Below are 21,265 nucleotides of genomic sequence, written 5' to 3'. Positions count from 1 at the left end.
TTTTCTTCCTCTCTTTCCACTGATCCTTTGCTTATTATGCATCTGACAGTTGCAAAAAAAAAAACCCCAAAGCAGCAGTGGCTAGCAGCTCCTGTCTCTTAGGGACAAGATTAAAATCCACCAAAATGAAATGTCATGGAAAGTATTGAGTTGTCATTCTCTGGTGCCACAGAAAATTGACTTACTGTATATTCCTGCTGTGGCGCAGAGCTGATGGAAGTACCTGGCTTGCTAGATTTCAATATGAATGCAAATGGGTGCTGAATAGGAACCACAAATCACAGAGGTAAAGGAACGTGTGAGGGATGGTCCAGGTTGGAAATCGGATCATTTTGACGTCTATACTGAGTTGTTAAGGCTAGAATGCAATTCACGTTTCAGCTGATAAGACTGATGTGTGACTTTTAAATTAAAATCTGTATGTTTCTTACTGCAATTGGACTTCCCCCTGTAATATCCTACCATGCCTCTGAAATGCTTTCTAGGCATTACTTAGAGACAGTAGTGAGGTTTTTCCATCCATATGTTAACATTTTGGTGGTTGCAATATTTTAGCCGTATCCAAGAATGAAAATTCTGTTTCTGGATAGAACTAATGGTTGAGCCCATTCCTGACTTTCTGTATGACCTGAGATCCTAAACCCAAAAGTAATCCTGAACCAGGCATATAAAAATTTGCAGCAGCTGCAACTTAGACTGAGATGATTTTATTAACATTAGTTACTGAAACATGCTTAACCTGACAAGCCAGCTCCTCTGCTCACAAATGTTGCAGTGTCTCTCAGTCAAAAGGAACTGAAAACATCTGGTTCCTCATTTGGTGAGGCAAAGAGCCAGGAATCTGCCAAAAAGTGAAAAATAAGGAATGCAGCAGCTGAACGCGACAGCGTCACCGATGTGCAGTCACACAAAATGAACCGGTGCATGTCTCTCTTGTATCCGTGGTGACCTAGGGTCTGCAAGGGGCTGGATGTTGGGGTCTGTCACACTGTGCTGTCACCGTGCAGGCACGGGTGACAGTGGAAGATGGGAGCTCAGCTGGCATGGCACTGCAGTGCTCAGCGCTGGCACTGCAAGAGGTTACGGATCACTGTAAGGCAGCAGAGTCCCTGAGCCCCTGATGCAGAGCCGCGCCAACTTAATCTTGTGAAAATGGTCAAACACAGCAAACAGTTCAGGTCCTGCACTTTATAACCTTCTCATCCCTCTGTCAAACAACTTCCTTCTTAGCCTTGATACCATAGCTGTCAGTGCCAGGGGACTGAGTCAAGGCCACCTTGTTCCCGATGGGTGTGACAGCCAGCGTGTGGCCTTGGTGGCATTTGGCTAGACGACCAGCTCTGTTTAAGAAGCCCCACTTACTAGGTATGTGCTTGTCGTGGTTTAACCCCAGCCAGCAACTAAGCACCACGCAGCCGCTCGCTCACTCCCCACCAGTGGGATGGGGGAGAGAATCAGAAGGGTAAAAGGGAGAAAACTCGTGGGTTGAGATAAGAACAGTTTAATAACTGAAGTAAAATAAATTAGAACAGTTCAATAGGCAAAGCAAAAACCGTGCACGCAAACAAAGCAAAACAAGGAATTCATTCCCTCCTTCCCATCGGCAGGCAGGTGCTATCCAGGAAAGCAGGGCTCCATCACGTGTAACGGTTACTCGGGAAGACAAACGCCATCATGCCCAATGTCCCCAATGTCCCCCCTTCCTTCTTCTTCCCCCAGCTTATATACTGAGCATGACGTCATATGGTATGGAATAGCCCTTGGGCCAGTCTGGGTCAGCACACCCCCCCACCCACCCCCGGCTGTGCCCCCTCCCAGCTTCTTGTGCCCCCGGCAGAGCAGGGGAAGCTGAAAAGTCCTTGACCAGCGTGAGCGCCACTTAGCACCTATTTAGCAACTGCTTAGCACTACTTAGCAAGAACCAACTACTTAGCATCACTGTATCATCGACATTGTTCTCATCCTAAACCCAAAACACAGCCCCACACCGGCTACCAAGAAGAAAATTAACTCTATCCCAGCTGAAACCAGGACAGTGCTACATGGAGATGGCACTGGAGTGATAAGACAGAGAAGGTTAATGGCCTCAGCTGCAACTTTCCAAACAAATAAAACTTTCATGTGCAGTGTAATTTAACTGATCTAAATTATATACAGTCTGTGGGCCTGGGACGTATCAGGAGTCTTAACTGAAAGACATTTGCTGTGGCAGTTTCGTGTCTTTCAGGAATAACAAATGAAAAAGGCTTTCTTTTAGCTTCCACATCCCTCCTCTTCCCAAGTTCCATTGTCTTTCCTAACTGTACGCCTACCTCATTCATCTGCTAAAAACCAGGGCTGGAGACAGGAGCTTGTATCTGGCAGACCCGTGCGCAGAGCCACTTCTGTGGCCTTCTGTGAAAGAGATCATGAAGTGCAGCAGAAAATAATGTCTATGTTGCATTAAAAAAATCAACGTTTTTATCAGAGAAGTTTACTTTTGAGACAGAAAAGTGTCCAGTTTAGGACAGAAGAGGGAGGATCAAACATCCTGCAAGCTCCGATCCATCGTCATATGTTGCATGGTCATGTTATCAGTCTAAACACTGTCCTGGATTTGCAAATCTCCATAAGCACAGATGTGCTTTGGGCACAGTGGGCTCATTGTCCCAAGAAAAATCGAAGGGAGGTCTTGAGTGATGTCTTGTTATATAGATGTTGCTGCTAAAAGCAAATTCTCCCAGCAAGTAAGTGCAGATTGTTTCTGTTATTGATTGCCACGGTCTCTGCTTCATTGAGACCACATGGCCCACTTTGTTTTTGTAGCTGCCTTTTATTAAAACTGACAAAGAGGTATCAGCGTTTGAAAAGATGAGTCTTGAGAGTCCCGTGGGCAGCTTTTTCATGCTGTAAAGTGATACTGGCACATTTGATCCACAGATGCTTTTAACACACTAATAAAACAAAAGCCTTCCTTCCCAGGGTGGTCTTCTGCACTAGAAAGCTTTCTGGTTTTGTCCATGCTTAATGGGCCGGACCCCAAGAAATGGAGACAACCTGCAATTCCTCCTACCTTAAACTGTGCTCTCAGGATTTGGTCCTGTGTTGTAAACTGCAGAGAAGAATTCCCATGTGTCTAGTTTTTCAAGGTATATTTTGCTGCTTCATTGAAGGCTCATAATGTGTTTTATATCCACATGGGTTATCTGTATGGGTTTTCAGTATTCCTGAGACTGGCATCAGAAAGCTTTCATCCTTATTTCTTACAGTTCCTACTCCTTTCCTGTTCTTGTAATACCTGACTTCGTAAAGAGCCAGTCAGAGCTCTATTTTAACACACAAAACAGAATATTTTTGGTTTGGTGTTATATTTGAAGATACCTAAAAAAATTTAGATCTGAGACATTTCATATTAGGACCTATCATGACTGGAAATGTTTGACCTCAATCTGTCTGTGCAACAGCTCCTGATCTGTAAAATGGCAATACCATCTTCTCTCGTTTTGAAGAGGCTTTATGAAGATGAATTCATCTTAGCAAAGCACTCAGATGTCAGGGTGATGAACACCACAGAAAAGCTTGGGGGAAAATAAGTAGTTCTGTCTACAGAGCAGGCTGTTAGTAGTAGCCGTAAATAAGACATGAAGCTACACTTTGATCGAGGAGACTAAAGCAGATATTGAATAGTTGCTGATAAACTGAGCACCATCCAGCCTGTGTCCTGAACAGATCCAGACCAGTGGGAAATAGCATGTGATTGTGTGATTAAAGAGATATGTTAATGCAAACAAGCAGCAGGACCAAAGCAAAGTGGCACCCGTGAGGTCAGTACAGGCTCTTCAGTGCTTTAGGATGCTCTGTTCTGTGACCTTGCTGTCAGCCATGTGCCATGTGCCACTGGTGAGCATGAATTATTCTTGTCCTGGCCAGCTGATTGTTTTTCTTTTTCTTTCCTCTGCTAACAAGTTATATTATGCAGAGTAGGGGCTAAAAGCTTAAAACCATGTCATGGAAACATGCTCAGAGCTGAAACTACCAAAAGGTGTGTTCTTCAGCCAGCAGCCTGTCTTTTACAGACCGTGCGAAGCAGAATCCAGCAGAGCTACTCATCCATCAGAAGGGCTGTCAGAACCCCCTGCTCCGTCCACATCGCCAGGCTTGCCTCGCTCCTGGCCAGTTGCTTGCTCAGATAAACCAGCCAATAAAGCCTACAGTACTCCAGCCTCAGAGGAGCTGAGTTAATTTGCCACAGCATAGGCAGCTGAGTAAACAGGTTTTCATCTCTTTGGTGCAACACAGAGCTGCTTGGCTCCGCCTTGGTTTAAGCACTGAGGTGGCTGAGGTACGCTCACGCTTTCCTTGCCGTCTTCTGTGCTCTTACCTGCAAAGGCAATGTGTCCATACCCTCAGTCTGCACAGTCCTCCCAGCCCATTTCTAAAGGACAGGCTACATATTTTTCACTTGAATTTGCTCATGTAACCTGTTGTTTTATTTTAATTTTTTATTATTGGGCACTTTGACAAAGGCTAAATAGAATAGATGTTGTGCCTGGCATATTTTTGTAACGCTTTTGACAAAGGTGCTTTAATTGTGGATTCGCAGCTACTATTATGAGACACCTTCGGAGCTTGATACGAAAAACCTAATGATAGAGTTGCAGTGGTGAGCAAAAAATAAACTGCTTTTCAGAGCGGAGTGCATATCCCATTCCAATATCTGGCTTTTGGATTTGCAGTTCTTGACTTACTGTCCCTCAGGCTTTTGGGGAGGAGCACAGAAAATCTCTCCAAATGCAGCCTCATTAAGCCACCAAAATGTAACCTACTGATGGCAAAGAGGTTGCAAGTAGCTCATCTCTAGAGAAAGCGATGTGTAAGTCCCCTGAAATGTCTTTACCCTACAATTGCATGCCACAGAGTTAGGTCCAGCTTCATTATAGGCCCAAGGAACTGATGCTAATGGGCCCTCAGCCAGCCCCATCCTGCCTTCAGCGCTCTCGTCTGCGCAGAGACCTTCTGTTGCGAGCCCTTCACTTGACCTGTGCCGTTTGATCTGCCAGGCTGCCTGCTGTACTCCTGAGGATAGCGTACAAGCAAGCACTCTGCTCTTATTAACGTTAATGGGGATCACAGGGAGAGCAGACCCCCATGGTCTGCCCCATGGTGTAGAGTTTAAAGAGCTGCTTCCTTACTTGCTAAACTCTGCAGACACTTGAGGGTCTTGTTTTTTGGGAGTGGGAGCAGGGGTGGAGCTGAGGCAGCTCCACCCAGAGCAATGTGCCCCTGCAGCTGCAGTTTGGAGCTGACCTCCTCACCTCGTCCAGGGATGCAGGGATGGGGAGGGCAGGGAGGAGGCTGCAGAAGGCGCTGAACAGGCTCTGTCTGCTGTAAATGCAGACTGGTTCTTCCCCCCTACAGTCCTCAGCTCAGCAGCTCCACGCTTTTCCTGGGTTCATCCTATCTTAGCCTCCTTCTGACTTCCCCTGCAAACAAGTCGTGGGAACAAATTGTAGTCAGGAGAGAGTTCATTCTGCACTCCCTCTGTCCCCTTTTCCCTACCTCGAAGTCTATCTTTGCCTGTTCTGATTGTAAGATCTTTGGGGCAGGGACATGTGCTCCCTGTGTTTCTGCAGAGACTAGCGTAATTAGGGATCATTCTTGGTTTGTTCTGCCATGATAAAAGTGATTCATAATAATACTGCAGTAATTCACACCAGTCGCGTTGCATTTGCTTCAAAGGAGGCACTCCAAAATCAGATGAGAGGAGATGAGATGAAGATCAGACCAGCTGTAATTACTAGTCTGCGATACCTCATTTTGAAGCAGAGTTGTTACATGCAGTAGTAACTTGGCCGGCTATTATTGTAGGGGGAAAACACACACAAAAGGTATTTTTACATAAGTATCTGTGCAAAATATCCACCAATATTCATCAGAGAGAGCGTGATTAAAGGCCCTTAAAGCATGATTGGAGTTGCCAGTTTTCATGAGATAATTAAGATGCGGGTTTGGTATATACATTCTGGTGATCTCATTATCTTCATTATTAATTAGTCTCTGTTCTTCACATTTCAGCTCCAGTTTCTTGCCATTAGAGTGACTAGCCTGTGAGCGATGCGTTAGGGAGCTTCAGAGGAAGGATTCTGCCTCTGGAACAGCAGAGGAGGTGCCAGCCTTTGTTCAGAATTGCTCCAGAAGAAATTGCAGTGCTTTGTACAGGATCAGCAGGTTGCCCTGCCGTAAACCCTTTCAACAACATACCCTGCCCAGCATTTCCTGGCCAGGAGCGCCTGGTTTCGGCAGGCGCTCTGGCTGCTGCTGGAAGTCAGCAGTGATTGTGATTCAGGCACTCAGCTATGTATTTAGCAATCTTCCTCTGAGCACCCAAATATGAATATTTTGCCCAAATTTCCTCTGGCATGCTTCTGGAAGCACCTTTTTCAGAATGCTTAGCGTTATTCATCTGTGGGATCTGGCAGTACCAAGCATCCTTTTGCCACTGTAACTATCTCTTTTCTTTCCTGTGGTAATGAGGATAAAAGTCTACTCTCCATTAACAGACAGGTAGTTGTCACTCTCCTAACCTCAAACCCTGGACAGGACTCAGAGTACACCTACTTTGCAAATACCACTGTGTACAAGTGGGCGTTTGGCAGGCGGGATTTAGGAAAAATCATGATAAATTAAGAGGGGAACTGAGTGTAAGGGAATGCCCTGCCATTGTCAGGGGCCAGCTTTTATGGAACTGGAGGAGCGTGTCTGCCATTGCACGGCTTTCCTTTGAAAAGCAGAAAATCTGCTATTGATGGAGTCAGAAAATACCATGCTTGTGAGGGTCTCAGTGTGCAGATCCTATTCATGCAAACTAAGCATGAAGCCTGGAGCATATTTCAGTGCCTGTGGTCATCTGAGCTATTACTAACCTGCACAGATTCCTCAGCTGCCTGAAGACACGACAAGAGAATAGACCTCCAATCTCAGATGGGAAAAATGGGTCATGCAACATCTCCTTCTGTGGCGCTGACTCACTGGAGTTGCAGCTGCCAGTCTTACTAAGCAGAAACTGCTATCCTGGGCATTTCATGCAGCCATGCAGCCCTTCCTCCTCACCCTTGCTGCTCTTAGATATGAAGCAGTTGAAAGTCTGTGCCACTCCCGATGCAGTTCTCATTCCTCCAAGAGAAGGCAGTGATGGCCACCTGCCCGCCCTCAGCCATGACAGCGTGCTCTGCTTTTCCCTTTGTAGGAAACAAATCATAAGTTGTATTAAACAGAAAATTATCACTTTACCATGAAATATGTAAAAAATAAGGTTTTTTTGTCTCAATGGAGATCAAAGCCAGCCTATAACAATCTCCACTTAATCAGGCTTAGCTTTAGTGAAGTGAGAAATGGACCTGTATTATAGCTATGGTTATTATTTAATAAAGTTTTTATACAGTCATTCCTTAATAAGAAGTGATTGTCTAAAACCTGTACGTTTTCTAGGACCTTTACTGAGGAATGCTTCTATCAATGAGACATTTATGCCTTCTCAGTTATTACTGTGTAATAAATGGCAAAGCTCTGGGTAGCATACTAACACATTCAGCAGGTGTACCAAACAGTTGTACTTATGTTCTTAACATCTCTATTATAATATTAGTTTTAACTATTGCTGCTTTATCTGTTAAACATTTATTTTACATTTTGCTCATCACAGGCTATTGAAAGTATGGCTGTGTTGGCTAATGATTCTGTAAGTATCAGGAACCATTTCACAATGTGCCGTAATACTGCCCAATCACTGTAACAATACAAACACTTCTTACTTGCATCTTTCAGGAAAACCATTAAAAAATGTACTGTGCAAGTACTTATTTTATTTATGATTGTTACTTATTCTGCAATGAACCCTTGACATAGAACTACCTCTTTCAAAATGAATACTGAAAGGAAAAGCAGATTTTAGAAGTATCCTATTTAATAAGCAGTGAAGTTGTCTGTCCCCAGATCTGTCTTGTAAAAATTGCTTTCCCGTTAATTTAGATTAATGAATAAAAGCAGGTCTAGGAGGTGTTTTTGATCCCTGTTACACCATTCATTACCAGCTTCTGCTCAGCTTCCTGGGCGAGCTCCCGAACACGAAGGCTCCGGAGCCCCGCTGCCACCGCAGGGAGCCCAGGGTCTGCCGGGTCCCGCGCGTGTGCGGGGAGCTGCCCCGAGGCCTGCCCTGCTGAGTCCGAGGGACCTCCCTGGACACGCGAGGACGGCAGCGTGTCGTGGCTGAAGGTGCACTTCGCTTTCATCTGCTGCTGTTACACTTTATTACACTAAACCTAAGGCATCCTCCACCCTTCCAGTGCTTCTCTGTTCAGCAAAGAGGGAATTCTTTTCATTTTCTTTCGATGAACTGGTTAAAGGGTCAAGTTCAGTGAATTGCTTTAAGCTTTGCATATAATAATTGAGGCCAATGAATTTCTTTTTCTTTTCTTTTGCTTTTTGAACGACAATATTTTTACACTTAGAAGTTGCTGGCTGCGATGCAAATGAAGGCAGGCTCAGGCCATACCTGGGACATGCGACGTTAAGCTGGTAGATGGGTTTGAGTGAAGCATGAGCCGGTGGACTTGTCACTGCCTGCTTTGGTCTGTTTTCTTATAATTTCAGTACCCTCTGCTCCAAGTGAGTCCTGGGCCTCTCTCCTCTCCAGAAAGCGTCCTGTCTTTGGACACAGTGAAGTCCAAAAGTATTTGAGGATAGAAGTATAAAGTACCTTAATCATCTTTCGCTCAACACCACTGTAACTCTGTACATGAGCACTCACTAAAGTACGCCACAAACAGCTTTGTGTAACTCTTTTGAAATACCCAAAGTTAACTTTAAAAACGGGTGTTGGACTATGGCCGGATCCAACGGCAGGGTAACGACTGGCGATGCTTTCGTTTTCCAAGTCTTTCGGCGCCATTACGGTTGGGAGGGAGGTGCTCGTCTCTTGGCTGAATCCTGCAGGACGGTGTTCCCTTCCGTGTGTTAGCTCTCCAGTGAGAACTGTGACAGTCAGGAAGGGCAGAGTTTGGCTCCTGGACAGGAGTTTTGCAGAAAATGTTTGTTTGAATACCACCCTCTGGCTTGGAGTCCTCTACTGCAAAGCCATAGAAACAGATTTTATTTAATTTTGTCTTTATTAGCACAGACAGCACAGTAAACACAATTCTTAGGAGGTGTTGCAAAAAAGGAAGTTACACAACTTCTAAGCAGCGAAGTGAATGTAAAATAATGAAGTCTGTGAGTGTTCTCAGCCTTTTTGTTTTGCTTTTCTTTATCTTGTAACTAAAGGGATTAAAATCAAGGACAAAACAGACATCACTTCCTAACAGGATCTGTTTTGCTTTGTAGCACACTGAGGGTGTTTTGGACCGGTATCACCATCACGGGGAGGCCGTACATGCGTTTTATCGTCACCCAGTTGTAGGAATGAGGGCACACCCGGCAGGCAAGGTCATCCCCAGTGAACCCTGGTGTCCCCAGAGACTGTCCCCGTCCAGGGACCCGCCACCCCGCTGCCCTCGGGGTGCCTGGCCGCCAGGGCACTCCTTCTCTTTACGAGGTGTCGGCAACACGAGATCGGCCTGTAAAAATTCCTCCGTTGGCGTGTCAGATGTGTTCCTTGCAGGCACACCATCCGCAGGACGGGGCTGGTTGGGAGAGGAGGGTGGGTGCGCCTGCCCGGGTGGAGGCGATGCTCTACCTGCCCTCACCCAGATCTGCGGGGTGCCCTTCTCCCGAACAGCGCGCTGGCTGCCCTAGTTTGAGCACAGATATATAGGTATATATTTAGAAATATTCGGGTTTTAAGCCACATTTCATTTCTCAGGAACCCCAAGCATTTCCCTCTCAGGAACCCCAAGGATTTCCCGTTGCTACGGGTAATTTGGAGCAAAACTGAAGCATGACGACGAAACCCCCCGGCAGGGTGGAGGAGACGTCACTCACACGAATTAACCGAAAAACGGTTTCTCGCAGCCAACCGCAAACAACGAACCCACAACCCCCCGAACTCACCCCGGCGTGGGACGGGGACGTTTGTGTCCGCACACCCCTCACACCCGCGCTGTGACGTCACGGAACCCCGGTACCGACCGCCTACACCCGACCCCCCGCGTCGCCTAGCAACGGCGGGGCGGGCCCCGCGCGCGCCGCCAACTGTTGCCCGCCCAAACGCTACCGCCGCTTTTCGCCCGCCTCCTCTGAGGGGAGGGAACGGGGCGTGGGGGACGGTACCGGGCTCCCGGGTCAGGTACGGGAAGACCGGGAGCAGAAGGCGGGAGGCAACCGGTGCTTTCGTGTCGGGTGAGGGGGAAGTTTGGCGGCGGTGTTGGGGATTTCCACGCTGCAGCCCCGGCGCCGGCTCCCGCTCTGCCCCTCAGGGGCAGAGCGGGAGCCGGCGCCGGGGCTGCAGCGTGAGGGAAGGGGGGTTTGGTGTATGCAGGGTCGTTGGGGGTCGAGGCGGGGTGTTAAAGCATCTCTGTGACCTTTCTGCAGCGCTGTCTGCGTTTTCACGGTTGCAGGGAGCGTTTTGAAATCCAGGAAATAACGCAGGTATAGCGAAACCCCGCTGTTGGTTTTGTTTTTTTTCTTGTTTGCTTAGGGAGGGGTTTTTCACTCCGGAGTTGTGTACGCTGAAAAAGGTTGGACTCGCTGTGGAAGCAGGCAGGTCCTGGGGAGCTCTGGTAACGCTCTTATATGGGGAAAATGCAGAACCGTATGGGGCTGTGCCTCGGCAGCCGTGCGTGGTGAAATGGGGGTGTCGGGGCAGAAGGGGGTGTCTTCTGCACAGCCGAGCCTCCTGCGGCACTCGGGGCTGTCACCTGGAGATGCCTGACTCTCTGGGCTTCAAATCTTTAAAAGGGGAAGAAGAGAAAATAGTACTTTTTAAGGGTGAATGCAAGCAAGGGGCTTGTTCTGTAATTATTTTCTGTGGCGCTGGTGATGGTGTTTGGATTGCCATTACTTATTGTTGAATGTTTTTAATACCCAACTGTGGTTCTGAATACATTTGCTGGCTCTGGGATGCTGGTGACATAGCCAGGAAAAAATGATTTGCAGTTAGTATGTGGCTGTCACGACAGTCTGTTCCGTAACTACAGGTCTCATATGTAGCCCTCATGTGGGACCTGCGTTGCTCTGATGCAGTCGGTGAAGCGGTACTGCCTCTGATGTACATAGCTGAGCAGCGTTGGGCCTGTGCAATATGTGCTTGGCAGCGCAAGAAAGCAGCACACAGCAGAGATCTTCCTCTGAAGCTTTCAGCGGTGGGGAGCGTAGGAGATGTTAACAGTTCTCGGTCTGGAGTTGTTTGTCTCTGAAATGGAGACAGGCGGTTGTGCTTTTCTGTTACGCAGAAGTGACCTATGGCAGCAGTCTCGGGGCTGCCCGCGCTCTGTGCCGTGCTAGTGCGGATTTTGGGGTGGCAGTTTGATGTTGCTGCTTTGGTAGTACCAACAATCTTCATTCATTCCAGCAGATTTATAAGGTTAGTGGCTTTGGGGGCACAAATAACAATTTATCTGAAAAAGACCTCGTGTTATTTGTCTGATTTAACTACTTATGTTAAGGAGGAGGGACAGATAAGAGAACGCTTCTGAAATAGGTTCAGAACAGGCTCCCTGAGCATGGACTTCATGGTACCTGTATTCAAGCTTATACCAGTATAATATGTGATTATGGTCCCTTTTAATATGCTATTATAGCTGCTCCTGTAAAAAGCAGTCTTACCAGTCAGATGGTGGGCTTGCTCCCCAGTGATGGGACTGGATTGCCCTTCCCTAATCGTTTCTTGGTTCTCAGTAAGGAGCAAAGCGTGAACTTGTTGGAGATGCGAGTGATTTTCTGCCTGTGGCCCTTCTGATTTCTGGGGAGGGGGGAATAGCATAGTGTCACCGCCAGATCTGTGCAGTAGTGTGGAATACTATTCACACAACTGCGTACAGGAGGAGATGATTGTGGAATTTCTAGCGGCTGTTTGGCAGCATCTGCCCAAGTTGAGAGGAGCTTGAGCTCTTCCCGTTGCTAGATGTGGTAGCCTTCAAGCAGTTTTAAAACCTCTCTTAATAGGCTTCTTTTAACTTTATTATTTGAAGAATTACTGCAAACAGCAGCAAATCTCCCAGAAGCCACCTGATGTGCAGATGTTTTGTAGCTGTGGTTGCTTTGTCACGGCTCTTACCACCACAGTGGTTGGGGATCTTGGCCATGTGCAAAGGCTGCAAAACAAAACACTTTCCATGCCAAAATCGCAAGAGGAATGGAATAGCTTTGCTTCAGTTATTGATTAACCAGTCCTGTTACATGTGTTGAGCATACCTTGAGCTAAACTCTTTCTGTCTTTTGAATACAGTGTCCTAGTGAAATATTTTAAACAGTGATAAAACTAATCATGGGTTGCTGCTGAGTTAACCATTATCCAAACTTCAGTATTCTCAAATGCTCGGCATGCTTGGGTAGCTGACCCCCTAAATTCTGAATTGCAGCGTAATAATGTAATTCCTTTTGTTCTTTCCATAGTCATTTAGGATGATTGCTGCACTGAACATGAGACAGGCTCTGTAAGTGCTTCCCGACAACATAGAACAGTGCTTTGGGCACTGTGTTGCAGCTAATACTGCTGGTTAGTACTAGGGGTCTCTGGATATGGCTCTGCTTTGAATCTTGTTTTCAGTGTGCCAACGAATGTTGTTATAAATGATTTCGACTTGGTCCCTATCTGTTTTGTCTGTGCAGGTTCAAGGGCAGAAATATCTCCTGCCTATGCATAGCTATAAACTCTAAAATAAGCCATGTTTTCTGTTTTACCATATAAGTGAAAAAACACAGTCTGCTGAACGTGCCAGAGTTTATGATCACTGGGTTGTTAATTTGTGTTTGTCACGTTTTGAGCACCATGATGTGCTTGGCAGACTTCAAGAAATAATAAAGGGAAGCCCTTCTACAAGTAAGTGTGTTCACTTCATTGTAAGGAAATAAAAGAGCAGGTATGTGAGAGCCTTTCTTTAAAAATAAATAAAATGCCTTTTATAAATAGATGGGGAGACTGAAAATTTTTAAATATCAGTGCTTCCAAGCTTTGCTGGATAAAGGCTGCAATTCCAGTTATTCCTGCAGCAGAGACAGACGCCTTAACCTGTGGTTTGCCCAGCCACCAGCTGAAGAGCAGCCAAGGTCCTGGAGCTCCTTCCTCCTCCTAATGAAGAGCTCTTTAGTAGCTCTAAAGTATTTCTTAAACATGAAGTAAATTAGTTTTTAGGCTTGTCTGCATTCAGACTGACCAATGGGTTCTGGGAAGTGTTTCCATATAAACTAGAGTAAAGCCACATCCTTAATGCTTTCCCTCTGCTTGCCAACGTAAACTAGTCATCATCAGGCATGGCTGGATTTCTTACTGTGCTGGGGAAACTCGAGATGTTTCTCTACCTCTTGGGGTCTGAAATTGCTCCCATTCCCCAATCATTCCTCCCCTCTGGAGACTGCAGTGTAATCTAACCCGGGTGGGTGGGTAGACAGAAATATGATTTGTGAGGCAAAAATCTTATTTTCTTTGTTTTTCTTTAAATGTATTTATTTCCTTGTGTTTGCTGGAGGCCAGACTTGCAGTAGTATAGAAAAGAAATGCAAATATTATAGTTTCCAAATTCTCTGGGGGAAGGGAATTTGACCAGGGCTCCTGTAAATAATTAGCTTAGACACAGGCAGAACTGTTCCTGCTTGGGACAGTTTCTCCCTGTTCTTCACGCTGTTTGTGCCTGATGGTACTCCTGGAGGTACCAGGAGTACCCTCCTCCTCGCCCAGCCACGGTCTGGAGCAGCACTCAGTTGCTGAAGGAGCTCTTTACCCATGTGCCTGCAGCACCCGCAGGCAAGTATGATGCAAGTTTTTTGCTATTTACTGAGCACCCGACGGGCTGACCTTGAGGCTTGTCAAAGAAAACAAGTTGGTGTGTGAGCTCAGCTGTCTCCTGAGCAGCAAACACCAGTTGCAAAGAGCATTTTGTAACTTACAGACTTGGATAATTAAGGAACTGAACTGAGAAGCGAGTGCTGAACTATGCTTTAGGCTTAAAATAAAAGACATTTCTTTGCAAGCAGCCTCCAGCTCTCTTTGACATGCTATAGGTGTTCACTTGTATTGCTTCAAAATAATGAAATCTGAGCTTACCTCTGACCCTTGGTGTTAAGGCTGGTCCATACTGGGGTGTCTTTGGTGTGCCTTTAACTATGACCTGCAGCTCTGCATTTCCTGTGTGCGAGGAATGTTGTGGCATCTGGCCTGTGGTGCCCAGGGCACAGCGGTCTTCATAATTTTGTCACCGACTGTCCATGCCAACATAATGGTAAATGCTACTGCCCGCGATATACTCGTGCTACCTTCACTGGCCCCGTTGCCCAAAGCAGCAGGTTTAACAGGGGCAGGCCTGAGCGTCAGTCCCAGGAAATGATCCTTGGTAAGAGTTTGACATTTTCTGTCCTCCCTCCTTGTTACTGCTGTTCTGACTTTAAAAATAGAAAGAGATTGTCTCATCTCAACGCAAAGGCTTCTCAAGAGGGTTAATTATGTCACATTTATTATCTGCTGTGCAGATCTTTTTAGGCAAATATCATGAATAATGTTTTTTGGGGTTTTGTTTTTTTTTTCAGTTGTATACCAGCTTTTTTAAACCAGGGGCTGCAGCACCCCTGTGCATGCTGCAAAGGCGATGCTGAGTTGACCACAGCTCGTTTCAGCATACGGCTGCCTGATCTGGGTGCCCGGCCCAGGAGGAGGGGGCGGCAGGCGGGGACCTGGTGTGGGCTGTCCCAGCAGTTCGCTGAATGGGAAGGGCCCTGGTACCAGTCCTCAGAGGTCCGGCAGCTTGCACAATCGAAAGCATTTCACACTAGAAATGTTAGCAGAGACTTTTTCAGATAATATGGTCTCATTCCTGCTCTTACTGGAGTGGACACCTTTAGAGTTTCTGAGTGACATTTGTGGCATCCTCACGGCATACCAGCATGGTGCCACTTCGCGCCTCTTTTTTTAGGTATGTGAAAGTGAATGGAAACTGTCTTGTAGCTCAGAGCTAAAAGTGCCCTGATCAATGTTGGAACAAGTTACCAAGCAATCTGGTGGGTTTTATTCTGAGGTCTATGGCTGATGTGCTGGCCCCGTCCATGCCAACGGTGAAGGGAATGTACTCTTGTACCTAATGCTGCACACTAGGATGTTTTTTTCTGCAAAGGGGTGCTCCCTGCTTTGAGCCTCCAGTGATGGTTGATGAGTGTATGATAGCCCAGTAGTGGGAAGCAGCCCATGGATTGATGGGGTGCAACCTCAAAGTAATGAGAAAGAGCCTTTTTTTTCTTTTTTTTAAACTTTCTTTGGAGGATTAGCAAATTAGCAGTCTGCTAAAGTCTTTTAATGTTAAAACTTTCAGAGCATAAGCAATGACCTGTGAAAAGGAGTGCTTGGATCTAGACCCTGTGCATGATGAGGTCTGGCATGTCTATTATGGCCAATTAAAGTGACAGGTAGCAGAGTGTAAACACTCCTGACTCCTGCCGTTCCCTGCCTGGCTCCAGGCCGCACGCTGCCCTTCTCCTCTGCCTTGGAAAAGGCACGTCAGTTTGAACTTGCTATCCAGAGCACAAAGCGGCCTTTCAGAACCTCTGTGCCCTCCGCTCATGTGGTTCAGTGTGAACAGCCCAGAAGCTGAAGCCTGATCTTTCAGTCAAAACCTGTTGTCCTTGAATTGCACAATTGTATGAGATACAGATGTTATCTGCGAGGGAAAGGGAGGCTGGCAGTGCATTGCGGCACAGGCATAGCTTGCCCTCTGGGGATCCTTCACCAGCTTTCCAGGATGCTGTCCAGCACTCGATCGTAGATTTGGGTCTTAGGAATGAACTTGCCCCTAGAAGTCCCTTCCAATAGTCACAGCAGCAGTGTGTGAAGCTTTGCCTTAAACTGAGCTTCAAATATTAGATTTGAGTAACTAAACAGTCAGAGGAAGCTATTGCATTGAACAAACTAACTTGTGGCCCTAAAATAGCTTCTTATTTGAACAGCTTAGTAAAATAACCATGCTCTGCACACTGATCTTGAACTCTGAGAGATTTTAAACTCCCAGCTTTGTGGGGAGACTTGGAGTTCTTCCATGTTGCAGCAAGAGATGGAAGCAGTTTCTATGACTTCTTCCTTCCCCCATCAACCTACCTGCAACCCGCGTCACCGCGCATGGCAGCCCCTGCTCTGCCTTGTGCTCGGCCGCAGCTGCATGGGTGAGAGCCGGCAGTCATTTGCTCAGCTTCCTTGTGGACGCGGATGCAGAAGTGTGGTCTCACTTAGTGCTTCTGCATTTTCCTCTTGCATAGTTTCTCCTGTTTCCAGTCAGACCAAAGGGTAGATCAGCATCTCCCCACCGCTGCCTGACAACTGAACAGGAAAGGAAATATGTTGGGGGAGAATCTGTGCTTTTAAAAAGTTCATAGCCCACTTGGTGTGAATATGCAAACGTTCGTAGAGGAGTGGCGTGTTTCTAAAACACATTGGTGAGAAATGCTTCACACCCTTCTGCGTTACCCAGTAATTAGGAGAATACTTGCCTTCCAATGCAGTGGCTGCTTAAATAAAGATGGGAGAGTCTGGATTTTCTCTATGATGGATGTGCAACAGTAAGTAACATTTCATCTGAGACTGCCAAGCCTGGCACACCTCCACGTGGCATCTCTTCCTTTCCAGTTGTGGTGAGGTGACTTTTCCTGCACTTTTGCTGGGAAGAAACTGGATGCGGAGGGTGCAGGGACTCAGACCTGCATCTGTCCCACAGCTAGCAGATTCAGCTTGTCAGGCGGGTGCAGGTCGGGGGCATGATCCTGGGGAGGGAAGTGCCATGGCTGACGTGCACATGGCATTTCTTGTTCCTGGTCGTGTGTGATGGTTCCAGCTCTTGCTAATCAAATTGCCCAGTGGTGAGAGACTTGGATCCTCTTTTCTTCCCTGTCTCCTGGTATACTGGGAGGCTGTCTAAATGTCAGAGGTGCTGGTGATTTGGCTGTGATGGGAGCGAATTTTAAGTAGGCTTGCTCTTCAGCATGAATGTATTGATGTAGGCATGTCATGTAGCCTGTCTCTCAGCCAAGTTACTAGCTTTCAGCTGCTTTATGTGCAGATTTTAGGGATTGCTTCCAACCTGGGAAAGCCCAGCCAGGTCACTGCAGGGCAAGGCAGAGCTGTGTTCCCATACCCACCTAATGCTGACGCCACTTTCCTGCCCCACAAAGATCAGAACGAATCCATGGGAATCGCTGTCTTCTGGCTCCTGCTTCTGTTTGGGGTGGCTGTGCTTACTCATCTGGCCTCAATGCAGGCACACAATTGCCTCTTTCGAGGAAGGGAATTCATTAGTTTCTGTGAAGTGGCCTTGGATCTTTGGGCAGCAGGTGCTTCTATAGAGCAAACTGTTGCTGAATATTCAACAGTTGCTATACAAGTGTCTGGCCAACTGCCTGTGAAGCACTTGGAGTTATCTTGAGCATCCGATTAGATAAAGTGCAAAGTACTTACTGCTTTAAAGCTACCCGCAGCTATATTGTGTTGGTGGTATTTTAACGTTTATTGTTTTGGGTTTTGGGGGTTTTTTTGTTATGTGAATCTTCCAAGATCATAAGCAGCAGCTTCATCTCTTTTGACTCGGCCAACAAAGAAGGGAACTGCCTAGCAGAATGAGAAACAGTGATTCATATTCAGGTCATCAGAACCTCATTCTCTTACTGGTTTCAGCTAATGGCATGTACACTGGAAACAAATGACTCAGGATAGAAGTGTCTCCTAATCTTTAACATACTGTTTAAACTCAAGTTAGCTCTTTTAAGTTTACCTGAATAACACCCGTTCTTGCAAACCTCTAATTTGGTACATGAAGTACTGTAGATACCTGAACTAGGAAGGAATCATTTGAGAGGTTAAGCTGTGCAACCAGCCTTTTCTTTTACTTTTCTTTTATCTTTTTTTTTTTTTTTTGAAGGAGTTTAATTTCCTTTGGTGTGGTCTGTAAGCAGCCTGTGCTAGGTGGCATCATCGAAAGTATGGTCCTGTGAGAAACTGTGATCACTGAACAATTACAGCTTCAAATATTTTACAGCTTTAGTCAGAAAGGTGTGGATGCCTGTGTATTGTTTACTAGTGATGCCCCAATTCTGACTTCTTGTAGTAGCTTTCTTACCTGTATTAGTTGTTTTAGGGGTGCTTTGTCTGTTTTCTTCTACTGGTTATTTAGCCCACAGAAGGAAAACTTTTCATTAGATGTGTAATTGTGACAGTTATTAATCTCTTATGAAGAGACAGCTGGGTGGTGTTATCCAAGTCCCACGCTTTACAGGATTTCTGTGCTGCCCATCAGAGGTATGCGTGTGCCAGGAAACACTGCATTATCAGGGGTGTAGTGATTCCCCACCCCTTAGCTCTTAAAGCTTAATAGCTAAGTAGTAGTTCCTACCCACAGAAAACAGTCATGCAGGCTTCAGCACAGTGGCTGTCACTGGCCCTAGTTTCTGTACATGGTGCTGAAACAGTGGTCTGTAGCAATGATTGTAGGTGGACCTGGAGCACTTAAAAGCAGGAATAAGCAGCTGATGCAGCTGCTGGAGCTGAGCCTCCCTGGCAGGATTGTTTGTCGTGCTGCTTGCTTTGAAAGGGCTGGGGTCTTCAGTGTGTGATTTGGCTGCCAGGTACTCGGAAGAGCAGCTGAGACGTGCTTCCTAAACGTCCACTTTGCGCGGATCTGCGGGGTAGGTGCCAGACTGGCGGAGAAGAGAGGGGCTGGCAGCCTGGGACGTGGTGTGCGGCGTGGCGTCCGCCTTCCCTGCTGGGAGGAAGCAGCGGAGGGCGGCTGAGGGGGAGCTCCTCAAAGGACCTTGGCTGGCCCATGTTCTTCATTGATCCAGTCCCCATCAGTGCCTGAGCTCCCTACAGCTCCAGGATGGGATCAGCAGTAGGGAGGACCAGCTTCCAGGGGGGGTTCCAAGTCTTGCAGTGAGGCATTTCAGAAGCTGTAAAGCAGGTGTTCAGGCTTATGATGGGTCATTGCCTCCGAAAGCTCATTTCTTTTCTTCTTTTTTTTTTTTTTCCTCCATGGGGCTTAGAAGTGAAAGTTTAGGAGCAGAACAATTACACTTCAGCAAAGAATTCAGGGTACTGACCAGCACGGGTACAGTTTAGTCTGTGCTGTAGCTATAGATGAGTACTCCACTACAAGTAAATATGTGAAGGTTAGGTTGCCATAAAGTGACAGGAAAGAAAAGTGAGCCCTTAGCCTTTATAGATGACACTGCACATTTAATTGCTAATGGACTTTTTTTAAAGAGCATCTAGGCTGCTATTATTAGAAAAAGCAGATATGTGGTGTTACCTACAGGGAACAAAAAGGGAGTCTTTCGTGATCTTCTTGACCTTTACTTTCTTGTGTTAATTTGTTTAATACCAGTGAGATTTTCCTGCTGTAGAAACTTGCTTGAGCAGAGACCAAGACCTCTGAAAAAGACGTGCTAATTGGGAGGTAGGGCTGTGCAAGAGCTGTTCCTTCCTTTCCTCCCTTGATTTGCGAATTCCTACTTCAGGGATCCACTGTGTGCTCTGTGCCTCTCTTTCCCTCCTGGATCAGACTTTTACCAGCTGGTGCAATTCCATAATGGCAATCAGGGCTTTATTGCATTAAACTTTTTAAGAGAAACAGGAGCTGTGTGCCTGTGGGGCTTAGCAGGCAGGAAGAAACTGTGGGGAAATGTTAGATAAACAAACACTCCTGGATACTACTGAAACGATCTTAATTGCCCTTAACAATCTTTACTTTTTCAACACCTACTTAAAAAGGTCTTATTGCTTGTGCTGCCTGTTTGTAGATCCCAAGGTACTTTGCAAGAGCAACAGTGTCATTATCCCTGCTTGCTTGTGAGGATGCAGGGTGCAGGTCAGAAGATGTGCTGAAGAATCTGGGGCTATGGCAGGGCCAGGGCGGACTCCACGGCTGCTGTCTGACCCGCCAAACCACCGGCTCCCTGCGGATGAGGGGACGTGGCCGTGCTGAAGGTGCTGTGGCTCAGAGCTAGAAATTTGATTGCATGAGGCAGCGTGGCTTCAATAATACTACATGGCATAGACCAAGAATAAATCCTTTTGGACATCTCTTGGAGCGGTACCTTGGGAAAGTTTCAGGCTTAATAAAGCTGATACGGAAAAGTGGGAGAAAGCATATACAGCTGTGTTTATTATTGTATAGTGCCGAAGTGTCTTACTGATATTACTTGTGTATCTGGAAGACCTGCTGAAAGCTCAGCTAGAAAAGCATCCAGACATCTGCTCTGAGTGTGTACCTAGAGATTCAAACACTGCAGGTAAAGCTGTCCTTTTGACTGCTTGGGTGTTCATTTGTTAAGTAGGTTTGAGCAGGTGTTGTTTTGAATTTCTTAAAACTCTGTATCCTAGGAGTTTTCACAGTCATATAAATTGGTATTTCAGAAAAAATGGAAGTGGAGACCTGCATTTCTAGTAGCAGTTTTTGCAAATCTTAAAAAGCGGCAGCTTCTGGCTGACTTTCTCATGTTGAGGTGAAAAAGGCACTGAGAAAAATTGGTGTCATCAGCACTGAACATCATTAGTTCTGCGAAAGGGGATTTAAGCCTCTGTGGCTTTTGCTTAGGAGTGTCCAGAGGCTACGGGGGTTGACTTGAAGCCGTGCCCCTGCAAGCGGTGCCACTGTAACAGCGTCCCACTGACCGTGCTTGCCAGAAGGGCAGCTGGTGCTTGCGCTGGTGCCAGGCTGCCAATGCCTTGGGATTCCTGGGGAAGGAGCTGGGCGGATGACAGTTGGGCCTAAATATGAGGTGCATCTGTGAATGAAATGCTCCATTACTTGTGACAGTGAGCTAAGCCTTAAATGCATGATTGTCTTGACTTGGCAATAGTTGTGGAGCTTGCAGGTGAGCTTTGGAGTGGAGCGGTGAGTCAGAGTATTTGCAGGACTCACTCTGGAGTCGAGTTATTTGTGTCACGCTGGATGGGAATTGTCAAAGCAGTATCGTGTTGCTCTGTATCAAACAAAGCACAGAGTAAAATCTTAGGCTTTATTTTTTCGATTAAGAATTTTTATTTGTCCCTCAGGGACAAGCAAATAGAAAACAGCTTGTCTTGGCTATTGTGAGTGTTCATGGGGCAAGAAGGGGAGGGAGGGGACAAACAGCAAGAGCAGTGTTGCAGTAATGACAATGACGTCTTATT

The 21,265-nt window shown here is 46.5% G+C and overlaps 1 protein-coding gene across 4 annotated transcripts in view; it reads left to right on the top strand.

Moving 5' to 3' along the window:
* RAB11FIP4 (RAB11 family interacting protein 4) overlaps window positions 1-21,265 on the top strand; it is a 72,664-nt gene that overhangs the window by 35,222 nt on the left and 16,177 nt on the right. For 2 of the 4 annotated variants that reach the window (XM_082326935.1, XM_082326932.1), the window contains exon 1: window positions 10,210-10,258. The exons of 1 other annotated variant lie outside the window; for it this stretch is intronic. The gene's annotated coding sequence lies outside the window, so the exon portion shown is untranslated. One more of the 4 variants, XM_082326933.1, reaches the window with a different exon arrangement.

The sequence above is a fragment of the Platalea leucorodia genome (genome assembly GCF_965183815.1).
Source record: "Platalea leucorodia genome assembly, chromosome: 14".
NCBI lineage: Eukaryota > Metazoa > Chordata > Aves > Pelecaniformes > Threskiornithidae > Platalea > Platalea leucorodia.
Note: the sequence above shows the minus strand (reverse complement) of the source record. Positions and strands in the feature narration are given on the sequence as shown.